This window comes from Heterocephalus glaber, unplaced genomic scaffold, assembly GCF_053883595.1.
Source record: "Heterocephalus glaber isolate CG9 unplaced genomic scaffold, H.glaber_assembly_v1.0 deba00001504, whole genome shotgun sequence".
Taxonomy (NCBI): Eukaryota; Metazoa; Chordata; class Mammalia; order Rodentia; family Bathyergidae; genus Heterocephalus; species Heterocephalus glaber.
The window spans coordinates 61,885,915-61,894,127 of NW_028258324.1; the positions used below are offsets into that span (position 1 = coordinate 61,885,915).

Consider the following 8,213-nt stretch of genomic DNA (forward strand, 5'->3'; position numbering starts at 1 on the left):
CAGTTCTGGAAGTCCTCTTTCCTAAGGGTCTTTTTGAGGTGTGATCAAATATACGATGAATGCTGCTCGCGTGAGCGTCATGCAACAGAAAGGCCGCTGGTAAAAGCATTTAGTGTTTCCTCATCCATCTTATTCACCAGGCCTGGCACTGTGCAACTTCCGGCTTTTCCCCAAAGTCAAAATGACCACAAAAGACAGGTGTTCTAAATTCATTTAGACACGGAAGCAGTCACGACAGCTGCTAAAGACCCTCAGGAAGGAGGACTTTCAGAACTGCTCCAGAAAGCAATTTGATGGGATAAGTGCGTTGGAAGTGAGGGGGAGTATTTTGAGAGGGCAATGTGTCTTTTAACATAAACTTTAAAAAAAATTATATATTCGTTGTATTTTCGATCACACCTCGTATTTCCACTGGACCAGGCTTCGCTAGAGACTCAGAGCCCAGGGAGAAATGGAGCAGGGAGGAAGGGCTAAATACAGCAGGAGTGGAGACAAAGGAATAGGAAAGTGGGGATCACAGAAGCCTGGGGTCCCCTTGCCTGAGTCAGGAGTCCTGGGTCTCCACCTGACAAGCAGGACCATCCCAGGAGCAGCCTCCTTCCTGCTCAGCCTCCCACGGTCCGCTCTGTGTGATGAACAGCAGGGCCTCCTCTGTTTTGTCCCCTGCTGTGTCCCTAGAGCTAGAATAATGGCACCTTGGAGTGTTTGTTGAGTGAATACATGAAAGTAGAGGATTTGAAGGGAAATGTGAGTTTTTCTTTCCAGCGAAGGATCAGGTCATGGAGGCCCCTGGAGATGATGCAGATATCTCTGGCTAGGAAGCCAAGACTCCAAGAATGACTTGCCCAGGGTCAGTGGGTGGTACTGAGGGCTGAACCAGGGACAGGTTTAGTTTCTTCACTCCCCTGATAGAAGCATCACTCAGAAAAAGGCTTAGATATTTATATCCCCTCTTGGTAAAGTCTGGAGCCCTCCTCCTTCCCTTCTTTTGTTGGTTTTGAGATGAGATCTTGCTGTGTAGGTCGGGCTGGGCTCGAACTCACGGCGATCCTCCTGCCTCAACTTCTGGAGTCCTGGGATCACAGTGTGCACCACCACACCTGGCTTCCCGCCTACACTTTTTCAGAGTGGGTAATGACATTTCCGCGTGGTCTGAGGCTGCAGGCATGAGGAAGTGTGACCTCCAGCTGCAGTCCTGGGACAGAGTTCTTATCACCCTTTTGGCCTCCGGGCCGGGGCCTCTTCTGTCCGGGGCTGGGGAAGCTGGATGGCCTCCCTGAGGGAGCTGGCAGCGCAGCCCCTAAATCACTCCCACCCAGGATCTGCAGAGATTGGGCTTAGAGCCTGACCGCGACAGCCCGGCTGCGTTCCCACAGTGACTGATCGCTGCTGAGGGGCTGCGGGAGCCGGGCTCGGCTGCCTCTTCCTCCCAGGCAGCAGCACACACAGTTTTTAATAATTAAGTAACTTTAATTGTCCTGGGAAAGCTGAGCTTGCCTTGGGGCACGCTGAGCAAACTCATAATTAATGTTACTGAGAGAGATTAGCAGAGGACGACTGAGAAATGATTCACTTTTTAAAAAGCACCTCACTGTTAGGCCTTATTATCCTGAGTTTGGAGCCTCATTTATCTGCTTTGAGGAAAGGAGGGGGTGGGAAGACCCGAGACCCAGTGACGAATGCATGTGAAGTTAAAACTGCATGCTTTTGTCATGTGGCTGCAAAAGCATCAGACAGGAAAATGTTGCCATCTGTCTATCGTGTTCTGTGAGTGGGGGTGAGCTTCAAGACCGAGGAATATGATTAGTAAACATAATACTTCACACACTTTTAAAAAAAGGGATATCCTTTTTTGTTTAGAAATGATCTCTTTTGGGTACTTTTTGGAATAGCTTTTTCTCTCTGGTTCTTTATGAAAGAAGGCAGAGCTGGGTAATTTTCGGTGATTGTTTACGAAGTGACGCTGGGAGCAAGAGGAGTGTTTGGTAAGTATTTGATGAGTTAATGACCACGTGGATGAATGAGAGAGGGTCTTGAAGGAGAGATTTCCCAGGCACAAACATCCACGGTCAATGTCAAGGGCAAGCCCAGCCGGGCCTGGAGGAGAGGCCCGTGGAGAGAAATAGGGACAAAAAAGTGCAGTAGTGCCGGGCATGGTGGCACACACCTGTAATTCCAGCACTCGGGAGGCTGAGGCAGGAGGATCACTGTGAGTTTGAGGCCAGCCTGGACTGCACAGTGAGACCCTGTCTCAAAAAACAAAAATTAAAAATGCTGTAGCAATGATACAGCTGGAGAGAGACACCTTGAAAATGAGAAGCCAAGATATGAGTGAGACCCTTCTGCATGATTAGTGGTCCATCAATGGGATGTGATGGGATCCCCTAAACTCCCGATGTGCTTCCTTCCCAAGTCCTAGTGTCACCAGAGCGTTGGCCTAGATTTTTGGTCCTGTTCGGACCACAAATATTTGTCTCCTACATTATGAGTGCCCAGGCTGGGCTCAAATTTGCAACCTTCCTGCCTCAGCCTCCCTTTCTGTGGGGGAATTTTTCGAGGGCTGCTTCTTCGCTTCTGGCTGCTCTGCACTATGATCCTACCCAGAGCCACTGATCTCCTGCAGTGCCCAGCAGGTTATGTTAGGTCCTGTCCCTTGCGGCGGGCCTGAAGGCGCCCAGGCCCTTCCCTGTCCCTTGCTGCCCACGAGGGCGTGGCCGAGCAGCTCGGGTGTCTCTCCTCCCTGACCTTTGTGGGTGGAGTGGGCAACCAGACTGCAAGCTGCTTTAGACTCGGCCATGCCTCTGGGGCTGTCCCTTTGTGACCTCAGGAGGTTTGCAGCGGGCCCAGAGTTTCCTGAGGCTGGTGGGACAGGGGCCTCAGGGAGCCTGGCCGGGGGGCTTTTCGGCCTGGAGGTCCTGGGGTGCGGGGCTGGAAACCCCATGCTGAGTGCAGAGGCTCCAGAGGAGGGGAAGGGTAAGGGGCTGGCTGGGCTCCAGGAGGGGAACCTGAGCCCTCCCTGCTGACGGATTTGGCGAGGCCCAGGTCAGAGAACGTGCACTCTGATCACAGCCCCACAGCGGACACTAGGGAGCGGGCACCTGGATGGCGCCCTTGTTCAAAACGCCATCGAAGTCTACGTTCTGCTTCCATGCCTTGCTCTCTTGCTTTTAAAACCGCATCACAGAGACAACTCCAGAGAGAAGGCAAAGAGTAGAGCCACACTTTTAGAACGGCCAATTAGCTTTTCATTTTATGTATCCACTTTTTTTGTGTGTGTGTTAATACTGGGGATTGAACCCAGAGCCTTCACACTGAGCTACATCCCCAGTTCTCTTTTTATTTTTTATTTTAAGACAGTGTCTTGCTAAGGTGCTAAATTGTCCAGGCTAGGCCGGGTTGAGCTGATCGCAAACTCACCATCCTCCTGCCTCAACCTCCCAGAGTGCTGAGATTACAGGTGTAAGAATATTTGCCTGCGGCTGCTGGACATTGGGTGATTTTCATTATTTTGCCATTCACGTGTTTCCTTCACAGCCAAGTCTTATCCTTATCTGTTACTATAATTCTGGAGACCGCACACGGAGAATGGAAGGTCTCTCTCTGGTGTGTAGGAATTAGCCAGGCAAAGGCCACTGTCTACAGCCTCGTTTACACCATCTGTCCAGGAGGAGCACCATTCCCGCCCCATGCGACCTTGCAGCAGGCAAGTCTGGCCTTGCTTGGCCGGGCTGCAGCGCGGTGCAGCCCGTGGTGTGCGGTGAGACACCTTTCTTGGCAGGAGCTGCCCAGGGCTCCCGGAATGTCTGATTACTCATGGGGTTGCGACAGTGTGGTGAGCTCCAGGAGCGAGGCTTCCTTCCTGGATGACCTCAGCCTGCTGGGTGAGTAATGGAGCCGGGCTGGCAGAACTGGGTGGTCGGGTGTGGCTGGGGCTCTGAGAAGGCCGGGGGAGGGCATGGGGTGCACGTTCATCCTCCTGCCCTGCTGCAGAGAATGATGCCCTCCTCTCAGCGGGTTGGTGCCCAGGGCTCTTCGCTGGCTTTGGTTTCTTGAGACAGGACCTCGGGGTGTGGTCCAGGCTGGTCTTGAACTCATTACATGGCCCAGGCTGTTCTCAGACTCACAGCGACCCTTCCTTCCTTCAAGGTGTGCTTGCAGGCCGGGCCAGCCTCTGCTGTGCTGAGGTCTCCAGCAGCTCCTGGAGGGATCCTGAGGGCTGTTCGGTGGGCCGAACCCAAGTCCTGCCCCGTGCTCCTTGAGCCAGGCGCGGGGCCTGCTGCACTCTCCCTGGTGCCCTTTGCAGTGACATGCGAGTTGCGTCCCCTCCGCTGTGCCATTCTGGGCTCCCCGCACGCACGCTGAGTGTGTGTCCGGCCACTGTCTCCAGCTGGGGTGCGCATGGAGCGAGGAGCTGCTTTCCCCTCCTGCTCCCTGACGAGGTTCTCGGTGTTTCTGTTATTCCCACCCCACTTCCTTCTCCGTCTGGTGGGCTCTCGCGGTCTCTGGATGCTGAAAAGACAGCCCGCAGGGCCAGGGATTTAGCTCAGGTTCTGGCGCCTGCCTCGCAAGCTCGAGGTCCCCAGCTTGATCTCCGGTACCAAAAAAAGAAAAAAGACTCGGACCGGAACACGGGGCTCTGCCCAGTGTGGGTCCTGACTGTGAAATGGATGGAGGATGGTATCCAGGCCTGAGCCTTAAAAACTAAAATGGCCTTTGCTCTTTTGACCTGGATCAGGTTCACAATCCTCAATCAATTCTCCTTCTTCCTCTTCTTCTTTTTCCTCTTCTTCTTTTGAGACAGATCTATCTCAGTTAGTTGAGGCTGGTCTTGAACTCACTATGTAGCCCAGGCTGGCCTCGAACTTGCAGCGATCCTTCTGCCTCAGCCTCCTAAGTGCTGGGATTTCAGGCGTGTGACACCAAGCCCAGCCTCAGTCACTGTCTTGGACACAGACTGTCACCTTTAGAACAGTGGCCTCAAAAATTCATCATGGGCAAGGGGCCCTGTGGCTCATTAGCTTGCATCCCAGGGTTAGGACAGAGCTGGTCTCTGTGGAAATCATCTCTTTCCTTCTCTCTCTTTCCTTTGTCTGATACTGGGCTGAACCCAGGGTCTGCACACTGAGCTACGTCTCTGCCCCTTTTTATTTCGAGACAGCGTCTTGCCAAGTGACTAAGTTGCCCAGCTTGGGCTGGAACTCCCCATCCCCCTGCCTTGGCCTCCAGTGCCTGGATTACAGATGTGTGCCCACGCCTGGTTTATACAGAAATCATCTCTTACAAGAAAATCTCTAGAAATCCAGGACAAGTCCCTTGCTTGGCCTTTCTGTAGGAACTCCCCGGACAAGTGCAGCTGGAGGGAAGGACCTCCCGGGACAGGAGTGATCTCTCAAGTACGAAGTGAAGCAGCCTTCTGGCCTTCTCCCTCTTCAGAACTGCGGTCTAGGTGGGTGCCCCACAATGCTGGTCCCCCTGGGCCTCGACTCCGGCCCCTCCCCCACTTCCAGGCCCAGGGGACACAGGCCCCGCCCCTCAGAGCTCAGATAAGGCCTTTGAGTAACAGAACCAACTGGGAGGAAAGAAAGCCAAGGCCCTTGGACATCCGCACTCTGCCGGGAGAGCTTTCTGTTATGTCTCCACCCTTCCCCTTCTACTGGGCCTGCTTTTTACACCAAGTCATTGAAATCACAGGGCCTGGCTGGTATTTTGCTCTTTGCCAGGCAACTCTGTCAAAAACTTTTTCATGCTTTGGGCTGGATGGGAAGGAAGTGAGAGGGAAAAAAATAGTTCTAATCCTCTAAAATGAGAATTTTTCTCCTCTTTGCATTTTGCTTTTTTTGGTACTGGGGATCGAACTCAGGACCTTGCACTTGAGAGGCAGGTGCGGTACCACTGAGCTAAACCCTTGGCCCAATGAGGATTTTTCTAAAAACAGACCTTGGTGTCGAGCTCGATGGCACCCGCCCCCAGACTCCTTGAGTTGGACTCAACCTCTAGCAATGGCATGGGGAAGCTCAGGGGTCCTTGGGCCCTGGTGCCACCTGGGCACTCGGCCCACTGGCCGCAACTCCTCCCTGCCAACTTCAGAGCCATAGCAGGGACTCGGAAGAAATGCTCTGTGAGGGCAGCAATGGCTGGAGCCATCTCAGGATTCTCCTCCCCTAGGGAATGGGGGTGGCAGGGGTGGGGAGCGGGTCCTTTCTGGAGCCACCAAATAACCGCCCGGTACCTCACTAGGTCTTGCAGGCGCCTTCTGAATCAGATCTGCTGTGGCTGCGCAATGAGATCCCAGCTGTGCAGGAGAGAGACGCAGCAAATGTGTGCACTAACGGGGCGAAGTCTGGGTTATGTGCAGAAAGAGAAGTGTGGACATCTGTCCTCAAATACAAGTAAGTCATTGATACCAGGGGGAAATGACTTAAAATTTTCTACTGCACCTGCAGCTGTAGAGATGAGTTGTTTTAGCCGGGTGTGGTAGCACACACCTGCAATCTTAGCACTCGGGGAGGCTGAGGCAGGAGGATTGTCACCAAGTTCAAGGCCAACCTGGGCTACATGGAGAGACTGTATGGGAAAGAAAGAAAGAGAGAAAGAAAGAAAGAGAGAGAGAGAGAAAGAGAGAGAAAGAGAGAGAGAAAGAGAGAGAAAGAGAGAGAGAAAGAAACAAAGAAAGGCTATTTTAATTTAGTTTAACTTTTTTTGTTTACTTCCTGCCTCCTACCCTTTACCCTGCCTAATAAAAGGAAAGGACAGACACAGAATAGAAGGTGACATGGTCTAAGTGACTGGGAGTACTTGGATTAGGCACAGGGTTTCATTGTGGCTGAAGGGGAACCATTGGGTGGCTGCTGATGTCCCCTCCCCCTGGATTATAATTGTGAGGGTCAAAAGAGGTAATGGTTACAATTATACTTTGTATATTATAAATCAGTAAACATCTTAAAAATAGCATTTTTTTCCTTGAGAATTGCAGGCTTGAAAATGCTAACGGTGCCTTTACTGTGTGGACTATATTCGAGGCACTAAGAACCTAGTGCCTGTTACAGCCAACTAGGCTGTGGGCTCGAGGAGGGGGGAGCTTGGCCTAATTTGCTGCTGTATTCTTGGGGCGTAAAAGAGCTCCAGTCCGACAGGAGGTCTTCCACACGTGTTTTGTAAAGTTTGAAAGTGATTTCTAATCCTGTCTCCTAGAGCATTAACTTTGTCATACAACAGGGGGTAGGGGAGTCAGAAAGTTTGGGGGACCTGCTCCCGGCCTCCCCCCTGACGAATAGCGAGCAGGGACTGGGGTTGTGACTGGCTGAATAATGGCATTCAGAGGCGGCCACGTGTGGACCCGGAGAAGGACTCCGAGCAGCTCCGTGAAGCAGCCCGCCCCGGGCCGTGCCGCGTCCTCGAGCACTTGTTTCTCCCAAGGCAGCTGGTTGCTCTCTCACACTGCACCTTGGGGTCACTCCCGAATAACCCCTATTTGTGGGCCTGTCTGCAGCCTGGGTTTGCAGGAGACCAGCAGGATGCTGTGTCTGAACTGAGCACAGCAGCAGCCCCGGCGCTGCTTACTGCCAAGTGTGCCGCAGCCTGGTCCTCCATAGAGGCAGCGTAGCCCGGCGCAGGCCTCTGTCCCCCAGCCCTGGCCGAGGACTCTGAGGCTACTTGCTGGGTGGTTTGCCATAGCTGATAAAGTCAAGAGGGGTGGTTTCGAGGTTCCTGGGGACATCAGGGCTCCTGGTTGTTCAGTGGCCCAAGTCCCCATCCCCGGTGAGCCTCCCCCAGTGACAGCCAATGGCCCTTCATGCAGAACAGATGTTTTCTAGATGTGCAGAATTGCATCGCTAGTGACCTAGCTGCGGACCCAACCGGGTGATTTGAGAGTTGCCTGGAAGCTGGGGCCTCGGGCCCCTCCCGGGCAGCTGTTCCCAGGGTTGGCCGAGCATCCCCTTGAGCTGGGCTTCTTCCTGCCCCCAGCCCCACACTGGCCCCTTCAGTCCTAGGCTTTCCCACCAGATGGGCCCAGAACAGATGGAAACAGATCTCTCAGGCACAGCCAGCTGATGTGGATTTCACAGTGGGCGGAAGAGAGAGAGCAGAGCAGACAGCCCAGCCCGTTCTCACGGCCTCTTGGGAGGCCACACTGGCTGTCCAGCTGTTCACCCTCACCCTTTGCGAGAGGGGCAGGGCTTGGCCCTCGGGGATCCATTGCAGAGGGTGGAGGA

General features: G+C 53.5%; 1 long non-coding RNA gene across 1 annotated transcript; it reads left to right on the plus strand.

Annotated features, from left to right (window-relative positions):
* Positions 1-3,010: 3,010 nt before the first annotated feature.
* On the plus strand, positions 3,011-7,965 carry LOC110348419 (uncharacterized). The gene is made up of 3 exons (XR_002393652.2): positions 3,011-3,881; positions 5,333-5,446; positions 6,238-7,965. It is a non-coding gene; the product is annotated as an uncharacterized LOC110348419 (long non-coding RNA).
* The last annotated feature ends 248 nt before the right edge of the window (positions 7,966-8,213 follow it).